We start from the raw sequence: 7,864 nt of genomic DNA, 5'->3' as shown, positions 1-7,864 counted from the left end.
GGGTTTCCACTGCTGTGAAGAGACACCATGACCATGGCAACTCTTATAAAGGAAAACATTTAATTGGGGCTGGTTTACAGTTTTAGAGGTTTATTTCATTATCATCATGGTGGGATATAGTGGCATGTGGGCAGACATGGTGCTGGAAAGGGAGCTAAGAGTTCTACATCTTGATCCTCAGATAGCAAAAAAAGTCTGTGTGCCACACTAGATGTAGCTTGAGCATATGAGAACTCAAAGCTCACCGCTACAGTGACATACTTCCTCCAATAAGGCCATCCCTACTCCAACAAGGCCACACCTCCTAAGAGTGCCACTCCCTATGGACCAAGCATTCAAACACTGGAGTCTATGGAGGTCATACCTATTCAAACCACCATAGCAGGCATGCTCAATATCAGCCCTGCATTTTTTGATTGGGGCAGGTGGTAAATAGAGTCTCATATAATCCAGACTGACCTTGAGCTCACCTTAAACTTTTCTTTTACCTTTTTATTTATTTTACCTGATGTGTGTGCGAGAGAGAGACAGAGACAGAGAGAGACAGAGACTATCATATAGGGGAAATCTGACCACTTTGGGTAGCACCATTCCCTAGGCAGGGGACCTAGATTGTATAAGATTGAAAAAGCAAGCTGAACACTAGCATGTATGCATTAATTCACTGCTCTCTGTGTTCGACTGTGAATGTGATGTTACTAATTGCTCCAAGTTCTAGCCTCCATGACATCTACAGTGATTGGATACAACCTGGAATTATGAGCTAAATAAGCCCTTTCTCCCTTAAGTTGCTTTTCTCATGCTTTTTTTTTTTTTTTCAGGACAACAGGAAACAAAATTGAAACAGTTGGTTTGTCCTACTCAAAACTCATGTTGAAACTGAGTTAGCCGTTGTGACAACATGAAGAAGGAGGAACACTGAGTGGTGTTTAGGGACTCGAAAGTTGGCTCAGTGGATAAAAACCCCTGTTGCACAGGTCTGATAACCTGAGTTCGATTCCCAGAGCCTATGTTAAAAACAAGTAAACAAACAAGAAAGATACTATGGCAAGCATCTCTAATCCCAGCATGCCTATGGTGGGAGGTAGAGACCGAAGAATCATCCAGAAGCTTGCCAGCCAGAGAGCCTGGAGCACCACGGCAGAAACAAAAGTGACCCTGCTGCCGGAAAATTGAAGGAAGAACCTGCTCCCAGTTGTCTTCTGACTTCTGCATGCGTGGGCATTCACTCCTACACTCACACACCAACCAACCAACCAACCAACCACACACACACACATGCACACACACACACACATACACACACACACAAACAAACAAACATATAAACAAAAAATTTAGGAAAGTAAATAAGAGGCATTAGGGCACATGGAGTTGGTCTTCAGAAAGAAATGGACTAACCCTGTTCTAGAAGGAGTAGGCCCATTATTAAAGAGTGGGTCACTCCCCTCCTCCATTATCCTTCTTCCACTATGGGACACATGAAGAAAGCTCTCTCCAGAGTCTATCACCTTGATCTTGGACACCCTGAGCCTCCAAAACTGTGAGCCAATAAATTTCTTTTCATTATAAATGACCCAGTCTGTGGGTTCTGTCACAGAGATGACAGTCAGTGACACAGAAAATCTAAAAAGGATGGGGCTGGGGACCAGGGTGGAGCCAGTGGCCGGGGAAGTGGGCACAGAGCAGGACAGGGTAGCCTGGTGCTCATGGGATTGTGTGAACTGGAACCCAGATGTGAGTCAGACCTTCTCAATTAGCCTTGAAAGGGGGAAAACTATCTCCATGGACCTGAACGGAAGAACAAAGAGAAAAAGAAACGGTAGAATACCCTGAAGAGCCACTGACGACTGCGCTGGCCTTTAAAATGCAGGGAGTATGGCAATCTAATAAACACGGCAACAAAGCGTTTGTCACCGAGCTAATTTTATTAGAACAGATCTCAAATGGCTAATTTCCTTTTACTAATGAGCAAATTAGTTGAATCTCTGATCTGCTTTTAAGGCACTTATACTAATAAAACATGAACGACAGGGAAATTTGCTATGAGATGCGGTGATACGTGCATTTGGGGTGAAGGGGATCTGCTACCATGGAGGACTGCTCTGCTGTGGCTTTTGCTGTGGCTTCTGGGCTGTGCGGACTGCCTGGAAGCTGTTAAGGAAAGGGAGTGTAGCGGCCTGGACATAGCCCAGAGGAACAGCCTGGAGGAGGAGCCTTTGGAGTGCCTAAGGACTGGCTGGGCAGTTAAGTAGAGTATGGTGATGCTCTGAGTGGGGGTAGCACAGTCTTGGGCTTCCACCCATCTTCGCATCCTTCTGGGCTGGAGAGGTGGCTCAGCGGCTAAGCCGAGGACCAGAGTTGGGTTCCCAGCACCCATGTTTGGCAGCTTACAACTGCCTCTAACTCCAGTACTAGGGCACCTGCACTCATGTGTGCATCCCCACACATAAACGTATTCTCATAGACAAAATAAATCTTTTAAAACTGTGCTTGGCACCCTTCATCCTTCCTCCGCCATGTGGTATGTGCACAGAAGGACCTCCCAAGATGTCCCCAGCCCTGTCACAATCCAGAATGGCTCTCCCCAAAGCTGAAGACTTCGGGGGCAAACCTCCTTTCTCGGGGCCAGTACTGAGGCTCCTGACTCCAGTCCTTTGTGTGAGTTTTACAGATGCCCAGGAAGCAAGAAGCACAGCCATAGCATTTACTTCTTCAGCAAAGAGGCTTTGACTGAGGCTGGTATTTATTGGAACTAGCCAGGGTAGGGTCCATTCCTACATGGGAGAGAGGTAAGCAGTAAGGTTCTGGGCCCATCAGAGCTCCGAGATGGTACCCAGACTTATCGGAGCTGAGAGGCGATAGGCGAGGTCTCCAAATTCTCCTGTAACAGCTTGCTTTGGCGCAGAAAACAAGACTGGGAAAGCTCTCTGCCAGTTAGATCAGAGAGAAGGATTGGGAGGCGGGTGGCAGCAGCCACCAGTTCAGAACATCCCCCGTTTCCATGTAGCTTTGCACAGGAAGGAAACAAGATCTCCCTGTGATTCAGATCGAGGCAGCCCCCGCCCCCACCGGTCCAAAATAGGCTCTAGCAGCTGCTTATGCTGAAGGGCTTAACGAAGTGGAGACCAGGGTGGTGGGCACACCCGAAAAGTGAACCTGACCAAAATAGACTCCTGGGGTCCAGTTGTGAAAAGGGCCTAGCCTTTGAATGTCAGCCTTTGAATCTGGAGCAGCTGCCCTACCCACCAGGTCTGTCACAAGGCTTCTCTCTCCTGTAAAGGGTTCCTCTTCACCAGGACTCACAGGAGCTATTACATGGAGTGTACAGGGGAAGGGCTGAAGAGCAGCCACACCCCACAAAGGCCTGCTGCCTGGAGTCTGTTGGCCAAGTGTTAGGAGCTGTCTGTCCTAGGACAGTGGTTCTCGACCTGTGAATCGTGACCCTTTTGGGGGTCAAAATCCTTTCACAGAGATCACCATCCGAAAACAGATATTTACATTACAATTCATAACAGTAGCAAAATTACAGTTGTGGAAGAGCAATGAAAATAATTTTATGGTGGGGGGGGTCACCCCAACATGAGGAACTGTATTCAAAGTTTGCAGCATTAGGAAGGTTGAGAACCACCGCACTAGGACCTGCAGAAAGTATGAGGACAATAGAGATTGGGGGTGGGGGGTCCTTCAGTCACATGCACAGTTGATGAATTAGTTACTTTTCCTGTTACTGTGACCAAATAGTTGACAATAAACAAGATAAGAGAAGTTTCTTTTTGGCTCATGGTTTGAGAGGTTGTCAGCCATCATGGCACGGTGAAGGAGTTTGTGGTTGAGATTCTTCACATCTCCACAGACCAGGAAACCGAAAAGGAGACCGCAGAAGGAACTCCAGCCTGAGGGACTGTAAGGCCCACGTTCAGGGTGTGTCTTCCCACCCCTCAACTGAGCCCCTCTGGAAATGCCCCCATGGACACGGCTCAAGGTGTGACTCATGAAGGCCCTCGGGGACTCCCAATCTAATCAAATCTACAACAGAAATTAACCATCCCTGGAGCTCTCCTAATTGAAAAGGATGGCATCAAGAGAAGACAGCTCTTTGTCACCTGCAGCGAGAAAGGGCCTAGCAGTGACACCCAGAGGACCCCAGCTCCCTCTGGGGACAGCTGGCCTAACACCTGCTGTAACTCACAAGTGCACAGCCCCGCCACTGGCTAGCCTTGCATCTCCATCCTGTCACAGCTATCCATACAGACAGCCTCAGTCTAGCACCACAGCCAAGCCCACCGCAAGCTTTTCCAGGGGGTAGGGGGGACCAAAAGGTAGGCTGGAATACAGACAGCACCAGAAGGTCAGATAGGCATCGGGCCAAGGGCTCGCCATGCATTGTTGGAAATTCTCAGGCTACTTTCGTCTTGAAGTCAGTGGCTGCAACCTGCTGCCATAGAAGCCACAGCCACGGACTCTATCTGTGCCTCTGGTATCTATCTGTCTCTCCACATGCCAAGTCCGCTCCCCTCCCCATCTGTCCATACCTCCCCACTCCCCACACAGTCCCCAGGGCCACCTCTCTGAAGTGCACTGGCCTCATTCATTATTCAGCCATTTCCTCAGTTCAGAGGCCCAGGGGCCAGAGGGTTGGCAGTTTGTGTGCTCTTTCATCTCCCACGTTGCGTGAGGAATGCAGAAATGCTGGGCTGGTGTCCAGAGCAAGGCCAGAAGGCTGGCAGTACAGGGCCTGCATGAACCTTAATGCTTTCACTCCAGGTATCCCAGCCTCACAAGGCTGCCCCGCCCCCCAGCCCTCCCACCCCCACTCTCCTGCTAGAATTGCCCCACAGCCAGAACATGTCTCTGCTGGGCTTTGACAGTCCCCACACACACACTCCAGGGAGCCCTGACCCACAGCCGCCCCATCCTTGTTTCTGAACGGAGAGCTGGGATTTGATCCCAGGGTGTCTGGGTTTAAGCACCAGCACTTCACAACGCGAAGTGGTGAGGTCTGCCTTGTCTGTAAACAGCATGTAACTCGCTTGAGGATCAGCTTCAGGCCAATGGCAGCAGGAAAGCCTTTGAAACCCCTGGGCAGAGGAAGAAAGGCCCCTCCCGAAGTGATGCTGAGATAGAGAACACATCAACTCTGAAGCCATCACGAAGCCCAGTTCTGTGTGATGCCCTGATCCTTGTTTCAGGAAGCAGCCCAGGAGGGAGCCTGGAAAGTAAAAGTCCCCCTCAACAGCACATACCCTGTGACATACGTACAAAACCGCGGCATGACTCGCCTCCCCTAGCAAGCCTTGTCAAAGGTGTTGGCCTTAGTGGGTCTAAGATCCAGCACTATCCAAAGAACAGGAGCTTAATAACATAACCTAACTTAGAAACCAGTCTAGTCTGGCCTGGTTCCAGCTCGCATGGTCCAATCCCATGACCCTCATTGCGGCCTGCCAGAGATCCCTCTTTTATCTCTACTCCTCTATCCACACCCTCCCGGGTGTCAAGTCTGCTCTAGCTCACCAGTTCCACCTAGGCCAAAAGCTCTCTCCTTCTCTTCAGTCTTGTCCTTTCATCCCTCACCAACAGCCCCCAAAACACTTTGTCCCTCGTCGAGTCTCCTGCTTGACCATCTTTCCAGATAGTTTATTAAAAAGTCAAAAGTCTAGTAAGGATTTAGTTGGTTACCACGGACAGAGCAATGTCATCAGAGGTAGGATGGATGTCCCCTTGCTCTGGTAGAGAGAGAAAGAATGCCTCTCCATCACTAGCCCCAAAACTCAACCCAATGAAGGACCTGGATGCAGTCAGCAGCTGGCCAGAGAGGAAGGATCACCCTTCCTCCCTTCCATGGTCTCTGAGGCTTCTGCTTGAAGGATACCCAGTTTAGGAGCTAGGTGGAATTCAAGGACTTGGCTATCAGCATTCTCTGGATTCTGGAACTGAGTAGGTCTAAGAAGGGGGAGCAGAGCTCTGTCAGTCCCCAGGGGGCTCCCTGAAGTATGTTGTAAATGAGACTCTTTAAAGCCCCAGAAGTCAGCATGAGGCCAAACGTGTGCTAGGGGTCATCATTCCTAACCAGCCAAGTCTGTTTGTTGCTGTTGTCTTGATCTGTATCCTGCTACTATGACAAAATGACACAGACCAGGTATCTTACAAAGAATGTGAAATGTTTCTCACTGTCCTGGAGGCTAGGGCACCAGAACTTGGTGACAGCCCTCTCAGGAGCTCATCTCACGGAAAGGGCAGAAAGGTCATAGCGTAGGAGAGAGAAAGAACAAGAGAACTCCAAACTTGCTTCCATAATGAACTCACTCACTGTGGTGATGCCATTAATCCAGTCAGAAGGGTGGAGCTCTCATGATCTAATCTCCTCTGAGAGGTCTCATTTCTCATGACTATTCCATGGAGACAAATTCATATCCGGGCAGCCTCTCTACAGTTTATGTCCACAATCACCCTTGACTCTCTCTCTCTCTGACTCTCTCTCTCTGTCTCTCTCCCCCCGACACACACACACACACACACACACACACCTGGACTGTTTACCCAACCTGAAATGATAAGGCAGACAGAACAATAAAGAAAGCATAGAGCAGTCAAGAACCTCAAACCAGAAGACCAGGAGTCCAAAAGCCTGGGCAAGGTCAGGCCCCTTCTCCAAATGTGTTTTCTCATGTAGAGTGTGTATAAAACCAACAGCATGGGGCCAGATCCACTGCAGAGCCCAGTGCGTCCAACCTCTCACTCAGCTGGCCCAGTGCTGGGAATCCGAACCAGCCCTTGGCCTGCACCAACAGCATGGCCTCAATCCACGTTCCTCCACCTGGGAAAGGAGGGTCCTTGACTGTCCTCACTACAGTCATCCCACCCTCCCACCTAGTGTGCCCAGACTCTCTGAAGTCCCAGCCTGTCCTGCCTACAAAGGTTGTTTAAGAATCAAATGGAAGTTGGACTCACAGCTAGAAAATAGTAGTGCAGGTTAGGCAGTGGTGGCACACACCTTTAATCCCAGAACTCGGGAGGCAGAAGCAGGCGGATCTCTGTGAGTTCGAGGCCAGCCTGGTCTACAGAGCAAGTTCTAGGACAGCTCCAAAGCTACACAGAGAAACCTTGTCTCAAAAAAGTAAAAACTAAATAATTTTTTTAAAAATAGTGGTGCAAAGGAGATGCGGCCTGGAGCATAGGAGAGGAGGAAAGAAGGACCCTCCAGGATTCAGCCCGCTGAAGGACAACACAGGGCCCTGGTTGACTAGGCCAGTCTTCTCCAAGGACCTGGGGCCACCTGTACCATCTCTCTGATCATAGCCGGCTTGCGGCTGCCTCCTTTTGAGTTGGTAATGACGAGCTTTTTGTAGTTTTTAGCTTAAGATCTTGAGACTCCTCCCTCTGCTCTCTTCCTTATTAAAGCTTCCCTCGCCCAGCTTATGTAATATCCAGAAATCAATTGCTTATTTTCCTGTCTGTTTAGAAATGAAAGTGCCACATCGAGGGGAGCCTGCAAGCCAGGAGGCAGCCCCAGGCTGAGCCGCGGGCACCGGGGAGGGAGAGGGCCGCAGCTGGCTTCTAAGCAGGGTTGTAAAGGAGCCGAGCCTTTGGGATTTCTGGGGCCTGGGGCTGCAAAAAGCCCCAGAGTAGAGCTCGCGGTGACAAAACTACCCTCTTCTCTCCTTTGCTCTCCCTCATCCCACACAGGGCCTGGAGCACCAAGCCTTCTGGAGGCTACCGTTCACCAGGTGGAAAGGGGCTAGATCAGGCACGTTGAGCAAAAGCTAGCTGGTGGGGGGCAGGGAGGGGGTCAGTGAGAAAGAATTCAAATTCATCTGCAAGCTGTTTGCACACCCCTGGAACTAGCCGTCCACAGGGCTTGGGT

Source organism: Peromyscus maniculatus, chromosome 7 (genome assembly GCF_049852395.1).
Source record: "Peromyscus maniculatus bairdii isolate BWxNUB_F1_BW_parent chromosome 7, HU_Pman_BW_mat_3.1, whole genome shotgun sequence".
NCBI classification, from domain to species: Eukaryota; Metazoa; Chordata; class Mammalia; order Rodentia; family Cricetidae; genus Peromyscus; species Peromyscus maniculatus.
This window is presented reverse-complemented; position numbering follows the sequence as displayed.